Here is a 9,521-nt window from a genome sequence, read left to right as displayed (position 1 = left end):
GTCGGTAGTCTCAGAAGTTGGCCGGGTCGGAGCGGAGGCTCCAAGGTTGGGGCCAGAGGCTCTTAAAGAGGCCCGAGCGATTTCCCATGCCGCGTCCACCTTAAAAGCCAGCGCGGCGGAGCCGGGGGCTGACCGGGTAAGTGCGCGGGGTCGCGGGGAAGGCGGCGGCTCGGGCCCCGCTCGGAGCCGGCCTGGGGGCAGTCGGCCCGGGTGGCCGGGTCTGAGCGGGCCGCGCGTCCGGGGAGCCCGGGTGCGCGCGGGGCGGCGGGGTCGCGGCGCACCTCCCGCCCCCAGCGCCGGCGCTCGCCGCGGAGCTCTATTTTTAGCAGACGCTGTTGCAATATAAGGAATGCGCGGCGCGCTGGGCGCTCCGGGCGCGCGCGGGGTGCGCGGTCGCTTTAAGGAGGCGCCGGGGCGGGGACGGGCCCGAGCGGCCAGAGAGGCGGCTGGCCGGGAGCCGCCAGTCCCGCTGCAGTGGGGCCGGCCGGGCGCGGCGCTGCCTCCTCGGCCGCGCGGGCATGGAGGAGGCGGCCTGAGGGCCGGAGCAGAGCCGGGGCTGGAGCGCGCGGTGAGTGGTGCAGCCGCCGAGGAGGGCAGGGGGCCCGGCCGGGCGCTTTGTTCCGGGAGGGAGGTGTGGCCGCCCCCGGGCCCTGCCGCGCTCACCTCGCGCGGAGAGCGCCCCGGGACTGGCGGGGAGTGGCCTTTTGCCCCCGCCGCGGGCTCCGGCGTAACGTCGTGAGATCGAGAGATCCGCCACAATAGAGACCGCGGCGGGGAGGGCCTGTCCACCGCCCAGAGAGCCCCTTTCATGGAACCGCCCTTCGGTTTCTTGTCCGCCTCGGCGGGGACCAGCGGGGTGGTGGGCGGCAGGACTGGAGCGGCGGGGGAAGTGGGGGGACTCTTTCTCCCCTTTTAAAATGGCGTTAACGTGGGCAGGGATCCGCCGCGGGTGTTGTCAAATTTATCTCAAAAATAAAAGGCAGCCTGCCGCACAAACGGCCCTTCACGGCACCCGGGGCTTGGGGCTCTGCTCACCACTGGGGCCCGGCTCATTCATTGACCAGACTTGGCTGGGGCGCCCACTGAGTGGGGCATGGTGCCCGTTCCTGCTTTGCGGGGAAGGTAAGGACAAAAAATGAGCGGCAGCGCAGTGTGGTCCGTGACGGGATCAGGGAAGAGCAGGGGTTGTGGGGCGAGAGCGTCAGGGAAGGCCTCCTAGAGGAGGTGATGCCTGGCAGGAGCGTGGGCACTGAACACCCAGTTACACTCCGTGGCTGGAATTGAGGTCTGTGCTGGCCTTGGAGAAGGCCGAGTCTGAAGAGATGGACAAGGGCTACCTCATCGGGCCCTGATCTCAGAGCTCTGGGATTCCCCCACCTCCTCCCTCACGGGCCCCTGCTGGTACCGAACCTCCTTGAGCTAAATGGTTCTTGCATCTCCAAGACACACAGTCTGTCCTGCACCCGATAGCAGAGAATGACTGACAAGGCTCAGAACTCTAGCCTCAAAAGAGTATTAAGGGAGACCTGACTTAAAAACCCAAAGCCCCCCTGTAATAGCAGCAGCCAGCAGGGCTCCCACAGACCAGGCACTTGACCAGAGTGTGCTTGCTCATCATCTGACAAGACTCTCCCAGAGGTTTATTGTTGTTGTTTTAAAATTTTGTTTATTCATTTGACAGAAAGAGATCACAAGTAGGCAGAGAGGCAAGCAGAGAGAGTGGTGGAAGCAGGCTCCCCACTGAGCAGAGAGCCAGGGGATGAGGGTTTTGATCTTAGGACCCTGACATCATGACCTGAGCCCAAGGCACAGGATTAATCGACTGAGTGACCCAGGGGCAACATCCATTTGGGATGCTGTGGCTAGAAAGTATCAGTAACTTGCCCAAGATCCTATCTCGAGACCCTGTGGCTGTTCAGGCCCCTCTTCTGAGGGTCGAGCTGTCCCTGGCTTGAGGGCTCCAGGTGCAGCCTGTGGTAACCTTTTGTTCTGTTGACAGGCGCAGGTTGGTTGAAGTGTGGGGTGGTGAGCTCTTGGGATTAATAACTGACACGTGTCAGGGCCTTTGCAGTGAACAAAACATTTCCCAGAGACAGTTCTTAGAGATTCTCTGCTTGTCTTCCCAGAGAAGAAACTTGAGCTGACTATCATTTTATAAATCTACTAATTTCCGGTAAATTGCAAGTCCCTGCTGACTGGGGCTGAAAATGTTTCGGGCCGTGGTTTTCAACCTTGGTTCTGTTCTCACTTGCAGCAGCCAGTGAGTTTCTCTGTCTGCGGTTTATGGTGTAGTCTGTACTTTCTCTGCCAGGTCAGGAGGTGTTGGACTTCAATGCTCTGGGGTTTTCATGGCTGCAGGGTCCACCAGCCTCTTTTGGAGGTGGGTGGTGTTGAGGAAGTGGGGTGCTTTAGCAGAAACTGCCCCCACCCCGGCCCCTGGCCTCAACATCTTTCTTTTTTTTAAAGATTATTTATTTATTTGACAGAGAGAAAGGGAGAGCGCACAAGCAGGGGGAGCAGGAGAGGGAGAAGCAGACTCCCCACTGAGCAGGAAGCCTGAGGTGGGGCTCCATCCCAGGACCCTGGGATCATGACCTGAGCCAAAAGCAGATGCTCAACGGACTGAGCCACCCAGACACCCCTCAACATTTCTTTATGGAGAAGAGGGTCAGAGCCCCCTGCAGAATCCCAGTGAGCAAGAGGCAATCTTCCAAGATTTGCCCGCTTTGCTCTTGCAAAAGGCAGTTTGCACTTTCCACTACTCATACTTTCACCTACAGAAGACGTTTTGGTGGCAGGTATAACTTTTATTTTATTATTAGCTCTAACCATATGTACTTCACACTTTGAGTTGATCTGAGCTGCTTATAAAGTCACAGATCGGGGCTCCTGGGTGGCTCAGCTGGTTAAGCAACTGCCTTCCGCTCAGGTCATGATCCTGGAGTCCTGGGATCAAGTCCCATATAGGGCTCCCTGCTCGGTAGAGAGTCTGCTTCTCCCTCTCACCTCTCCCCTTTCATGCTCTCTCTCTCTCAAATAAATATATAAAATCTTTAAAAATAAATAAATAAATAAAGTCACATATCTCTGGGGTTGGCTCCTGAGTTTGAGTGATGACCTGGAGCCAGGGAGGACTACCAAACTCAGATGAAACGAGCTAGGTCCCGGGGCGACTGGTCCTCCCATCAAGTTAGATTTGCATGGTGCCCAGCGGGCTGGATCAAGTGGGTTCTCAGGGAAACATGGCCTCCGCTTTATATCTCACACCTGGTGTAATCAGTCCTGCCAGTGAAATGCCCCTACATGGAGGGTTCCTCCCTGCAAGTGATTGGAAGCACACCTGCTCATGAGCATTGTATAATTCGTACAAACCATACTTATATGACCTGAATGGGAACACGTTCTTGTGCAAAGCTGGAATATTCTCAGGCATCCAGAGTGTGCAGTGAGTTGCAGAGGTTCTGTACCTGCCAGGCTCAGGGCAGGTAAAATGTAGTTACCTTTGAGTGGGGACAAGACAAAGGAGGGAGCTGGAGGAGCTCCCTGTGCCCTGGGGCACCTGGCAAGTATCCATTGTCTAGGGGCTGCACAGAAACTTCAGGCCCTGAGAGAGATTTTGTGGGTAGACTCTGAGGCCTGGACAACCTTCATCGTCTTGGGTATTACCCCTGGGCCTTATGGTACTGGATTGGCAGGGCTGCTTTTGGCTGCAAACAACAAAACCCAAGAATAGTAGATTAAGCAGAGTTTAGATCTCCCAAAGGTGCCGAAGATGTGAAGTTGTTCTACACAGAGACTGGATATTAGTGCCACTTCCAGCAAGCTATTACATGGGAAAGGCAGCCAAGAAGGCCGAGGGTCTGGTGACCAGAGCAATGGTTTTTACCTTTTTGGGTCACAGCCTCTTCAGTATGCCAGGGAGAAGCCTGGAGAAAAGCCGCTTGGGTGTACAAAGCCCTCGACTCCAGGTTAGACCAGGTTAGATCCCCTGGTCTAAGCCACGTTGTCTCACTAGTGGTTACCAGGAACCCTGGTCTAACCCGCTCCATGGCTCTGCCCCCACAGCCAGGCTGTCATGCTGGGATGGTAGATGTTACAAGTGAAGGCCAGGTTTTGGTGGCTGCTTCAGACAACAGAGGTGATGTTGAGGCTGAGGTGACAGTCCTTTGCACCCCTGGGCACCTGCTGTCTCCAGCCTTCTGGGTGGGTGTTTCTGCTGCAGGTGATGAGGCTGCCCCCAGAGACTTCGCCCTGGCCCACACCACTGAGTGCCAGGTTGGCAAGATCCAAGGCAGCTCTCTGCAGCCATCCCTTTCAGAAAGTTCAGGAAGTAACAGTATGTATTTAATTTTTTAATGTCCCTCTCATTGACCTATAGTATTTTGGGTAGCTTTTCTAGGTGAGGCCTGCTGATGGCCAGAAGATCAAATGACGATCTAGGTCATAACTAGTTGCTGAAGTGTTTTTATGGGTCTCAGAGGGGTGTATTTTCATTTCCAGAGCTTGGCCTCTGGCCACCTAGATGGATAAAACACCATGATTCACATCTGGGCTGTGATGCTAATGAGATTGGGGAGAGCACCAAGGATGGATTGGGTTTGGTGTGGTGGTAGCATGAGGAGAGGATGGAGAGTTGGGGGCTCTGCACCCTGGTTCTGGTCTGTGACTATCTAGAGGGCCTCGGGCATATCTCCTACTACAGGGACCCAGGTGCCATCTGTGACTTCTCTGCCTGCCCTCAGGGTCGTCATGGGATTAGATGAAATACACAGATGAGAACATGCTTGGGAGACCAGAAAGGGCCATAAGGATTAAGAGCATCATCAATATTCAAGCAACCTCACATAACAGAATCAGATCCAGAAGGGGCCCCTGGAGCATAGTTAGTCTAGATTCAGATCCCGTAGAGCATATTTCTCAACATGGTCAGGCAGACAATTTTAGGTAGGGCACATATAGCATCATTTCATTTTAATATGCTTGTTTATATGTATTATAACAATACAGGCATCACATCAAACCCATTTTTAAAAAATGGATATTTTGTTCAAATTAACACTAGAGAAAGGTTTTAAGTTAAAAAGTATGATGGGGGCATCTGGCTGGGTTAGTCAGAAGAGCATGTGATTCTTGATCTTAGGGTTGTGAGTTCAAGCCCCATGTTGGGTATAGAGATTACTAAAAAATAAACTTAAAAAAAAAGTAAATGAAAAGTATGGTGATTTTTTTTTTTTAAGATTTTGTTTATTTGACACAGAAAGAGAGATAGCAAGAAAGAGCACAAGCAGGGGAAGCGGCAGGCCAAGAGAGAAGCAGACTCCCTGCTGAGCAAGGGACCCTCCCCCCACAAGGCAGGGCTCCATCCCAGGACCCCAGGATTATAACCTGAGCCAAAGGCAGAGGCTTAACTGACTGAGCCACCTAGGTGCCCCAAAGTATGATGATTTTAAGGTAAAGATTAAGCCAGTAGTAGTTCAGTAGTTAACAAATATGGCCCAAATGGGAAAGTGAGCCCTTGAATAAAGGCTGGGAAACCTTCAAGGGAGTCTCTCCCTAACAGTCCCTCCCTTACTCCCTTGGCTTCAGCTGGACGCTTCTAGAGAGAGGAAGCTTGCTGCCCCCAAATTTGTCCACTTTTCCATTTGGGGATTCTCTCGTCCTTGCCAGGTTCTTTCCTTTCTCCCCTGAAGCTGCCTGCCCTGGATCTGTCCCTGGCGAATCCCTGACAGTCATGCTTTTCTCCAGCACCAGTTCCACTGTCTCCAGCGGCTCCTCAAGTGGTTGAAAGACAGTTTGTCTCTGTCCTCCCTTCCTCCTTCCCTCCCTCCCTACTCTCTCCCTCCCTGCTCCTTGCCCCCTTCCTCCTTCCCTCCCTCCCTTCAACAAAGACTTGGGGGCTGGGCCTAGGCTAAACACTCTATTAGCCACATCCCGGCCTCACAGCAATTGCCCTTAGCCTTTTACATACGTATGTGGAAACTGAGGCTCAGGGAGGTCGAGGAGGCCACATCCAGTCAAAGCCTGAGAAAAGGAGAGCCCAGGAGTCTGACCGAGGTCCATCTGGTCCCCAAGTACATGTCCTTCTGTGACAGTGGACCACTCCCAGAACCGGGTGACCAAAAATGGCCCCTCTCTTGGTTCCTGGTGCTCATGGGGTCTGTCCCTCAGGGGTCTGCACACCAATGGCCAGGGCTGCAGGTGAGCAAAGCCCTTGTGAGGAGGGGGACAGAGTGGCCTATGCTGGAGGATATGATGGGGCCACTGGTTGGAAAGAGAGGCAGAGTGCCTGGGTGGCCATGGTACTCCGTGATGCCCGTTAATCTTACAGTCAACTGCAAACCCCTAGATCTTTTGGGCACTTGGTCTTTTTTTTTAATTTTTTGACAAATAGAAAAATGACAATATAAAGGATTGTATAACAAGCACCATGGGTCCCTCCCAAAAATGGACAGAGGCAGCGATTTCATCTATACTCAATCTGTTGCCCAGTAGGTCAGAACTTTGGCCGTGTCCCTGGTCATAACACCTCGCTGGTCTGGGCCTGTCCTCGGCCTGAGGTGGGCTTTGGAGCTTCTGCATACTGGCTCTTTTAGCTTCCTGTCCCCCACTAATTCAGCAAGGGCCTCTGGGCCTCCACCAAGGTTGCCCATAGCTGCGGAGAAACCACGGTGGGAGGGGGTGCTTTTGGATTTAACCCTTGTCCAAAATGTTGATCTTCTCTGGAAGCACCTGCCTGGACCACTGCATGTTCAGGCCAGGCTGCAAGCAGAGTGCAGTCGTACCTGCCCAAAGCATACGCCGTGTAAGTGATAGACTTCTGTATTTAGAATAGAGAGAGAAAAAACATGATTTTATAATTAGATGACAGTGATTTGCTAAGGAGCTCATTTTATACAAACCTTAGGAAAACACCCCTTCCATTCCAAAGTGTAGAACTAGTTTAAAGTGCAGTGTGGTACGTTTCTGATCTCCGCTCTGCAGGCCCAGTGAGGAGGGACAAACAGCTGTTTGCAGCCTTCTCCCTTCCACCCCCAGCAGACTCCAGGACTCCCAGGACTCCTGGCCGGAGCCGGAGCCTGCCTCGCCCCTTGAAGCTCGAAGCCCCGGCGTGGGTTAGAACACTTAGCAGAGTAGTGTTTTGGAAAGCCATGCCGAGGAGATTCAGAAACTTCCAGGAAAGTCTTCCACACTCAGGCATTCTCCATCTGCAGGGAGTCACGATGGGGAGGAAGATTTGAACTAGTTCACTAAGAGAACACGGGGACCTGAGGAGGGCCTCACATTCTCTTTAGTGGTAAGAATGAGTTGAAATATTCTCTGTCCCTGAGTGGCCCAGGGAGAGCAGCATGGCCCACGTCCCTTCCCGAGTCTGACAGGGGTGCTGCAGACACTGGCAGGGCGACCTCAGAGGGACCTGCTTGTCGGGCTGTGTTCTCTGGTAAAAGCTGTCCAGAGACTGCACCAGGAAAGGCCGTGAAACATACTATAAAACCAGTTCCTGTTTGATTATTTGGAAGTACACAGACCTGTTATGTTTACAGGCCCACTTCTCTCTTTTTCGAATCTGATGATTTGGATTATTTCTAATTAATTCCTCACCTGATTGCTAACCATCTTTACTCTGGCTCCAGCCTTAACATGGCTCACTTAGGTTACTGCAATACCAGTCTAACTGATTCTCGGTCTATAATTTTGCCCCCTGTAAATCCATCTTAACGTTGGACAAAAATTTCAGAATGAAATCTGAGCGTTTTACTCTCTTGCTTATAGATCTTAATGAGTAAGGAGAGGGGACCAGTCTTACCGGACACTAAAATGCTATAAAACCAGAATAAAGTGGTAGAGGCCTGGCACAGGAGTAGATAGGTCAATGAAGCAGAATAGAGTGCCTCCCCCGAAGTCCCTCCTGCCCTCAAAAAAACACCTCTTTTTATTTTAAGTGAGGCCTACTTTCAAAAGAAAAGTTCTGGTTTCATAGATGGAACCTACTGTATACACTATGTGTGAGGTGGCCCTTCTATACCAAGTACCCAGACTATAGCCCAGTACCCAAGCAGTGACAGTGTTTGTGGGCACGGAGGGCTGTTTGGAGGTTGCCGGAGGGCTGGTGGAGGTGGGGAGGCCCACCCACCCCGCAGAAACTGATCATTCTCAGGGGCATCTGGGGACAGGTTCTTGCCTCTTGAAAGCAACATATATTCATTTCAAAAGCAAAATTTGGGATCCCTGAATGGCTCAGTTAAACGTCTGCCTTCGGCTCAGGTCATGATCCCAGGGTTCTGGGATCGAGTCCTGCATCTGGTCTCCCTTCTCAGCGGGGAGCCTGCTTCTCCCTCTGCCTGCTGCTCCCCCTGCTTGTGCTCTCTCTCCCTCTCTCTCTCTGTAAAGTAAATAAATAAAATCTTTAAAAAAAAAAAAGCAAAATTAATTTTCATTTCATTTAGGTGGGTTATTTTTTATCCTTTAGAATTTCAACATACCTTCTTGAAAATTCCCCCTTTTGGATAACCTACACATTCATCCCCCTGTATTTGAATTCTGCTGGAAATGTAGGGAGACCCAAGCAAGCCCCTCTGTCTTGGCAAGGACCATTCTCTCACAAGTTGGCTCAGTGGTCCAAAATAGCCACTATCAAGTTCTTCTTTCAATGCCAGCTTTATTGTAACCAGGGATGATGGAAAAGGGTGGAGCCACTGTCCCAAAGCCTTGGGGGCATATATTAAAAAATAACTGTATGAGATCTGTCTTCTCAGCCTCCTTCCACACCCACATTCCTCAGGTTGAGCTTCCTTAGGCAGCGGAGCCCGGAAGGCCTGGTGCTCCTCAGGCCCAGCCCTTCTTCTCCAGGAAGCCAGGCCCAGCCCCAGGTGCCCTGCTGGCCTCCCAGGGAACTAAGGTCAGCTGGCATCAGAATCTTCCCGCCCATCCCTACTCACTGACCCCCAACCCCACCAGCCCGCAGTGGACTTATCTGGGACTGGGTGGGTGTTTCCTGCATGTTTGAGATTTTACAGAGGAAACCAAAATAAAGGAACAAAGCCTTTGTTTTACTTCTGGACTCAAACTGGGGACGGCTGGAGGGATGGAAAGGGGGAGCTGGAGTAGGCCACTTGGCACTCCAACAAAATAACCATTCTAATAAAGCACTTAACAGGGACTTTTTTCTATTTAGGGTTGGTGTGAGTGAATAGGAAAGACAGGGCGGAGGGCTGGGAGAGCCTCTGTGTGTGGAAGGAGAGGGCCCCAGGCAGGGTCTCTGGCATGGGGCTGGGGCCACCAGCAGGGCTGCTGAATTGATGGCCAGAGGGTATCTCAGTCCTTTCCTTCCTCAGAAGACCCACAGGAGAGTGGGAAAGAGCATGGGCTGCAGGCCAGAAGAACCCCGCTCTGATTTCTGGCCTGCCACCTGTTGTCTTGAGACCTGGGCAGTCCCCCACTCTGTGAGCCTCCCTTGCCAGGTCCCCAACAGGGAACAATGCAGATGTCCCAGCCACCCCATCCCAGTTCTTCCTGACCCAGGT

General features: G+C 52.6%; 1 protein-coding gene across 1 annotated transcript in view; it reads left to right on the top strand.

Annotated features, from left to right (window-relative positions):
- The first annotated feature begins 372 nt into the window (after positions 1-372).
- Positions 373-9,521, top strand: part of MRAS (muscle RAS oncogene homolog) — a 58,859-nt gene continuing 49,710 nt past the window's right edge. Inside the window, exon 1 of the mRNA XM_080810949.1 lies at positions 373-568. The gene's annotated coding sequence lies outside the window, so the exon portion shown is untranslated. The remainder of the gene's footprint in view (positions 569-9,521) is intronic.

The sequence above is a fragment of the Martes martes genome (genome assembly GCF_963455335.1).
Source record: "Martes martes genome assembly, chromosome: 1".
NCBI lineage: Eukaryota > Metazoa > Chordata > Mammalia > Carnivora > Mustelidae > Martes > Martes martes.
The sequence above is the reverse complement of the archived record's forward strand: the minus strand, read 5'-3'. Positions and strand labels throughout refer to the sequence as shown.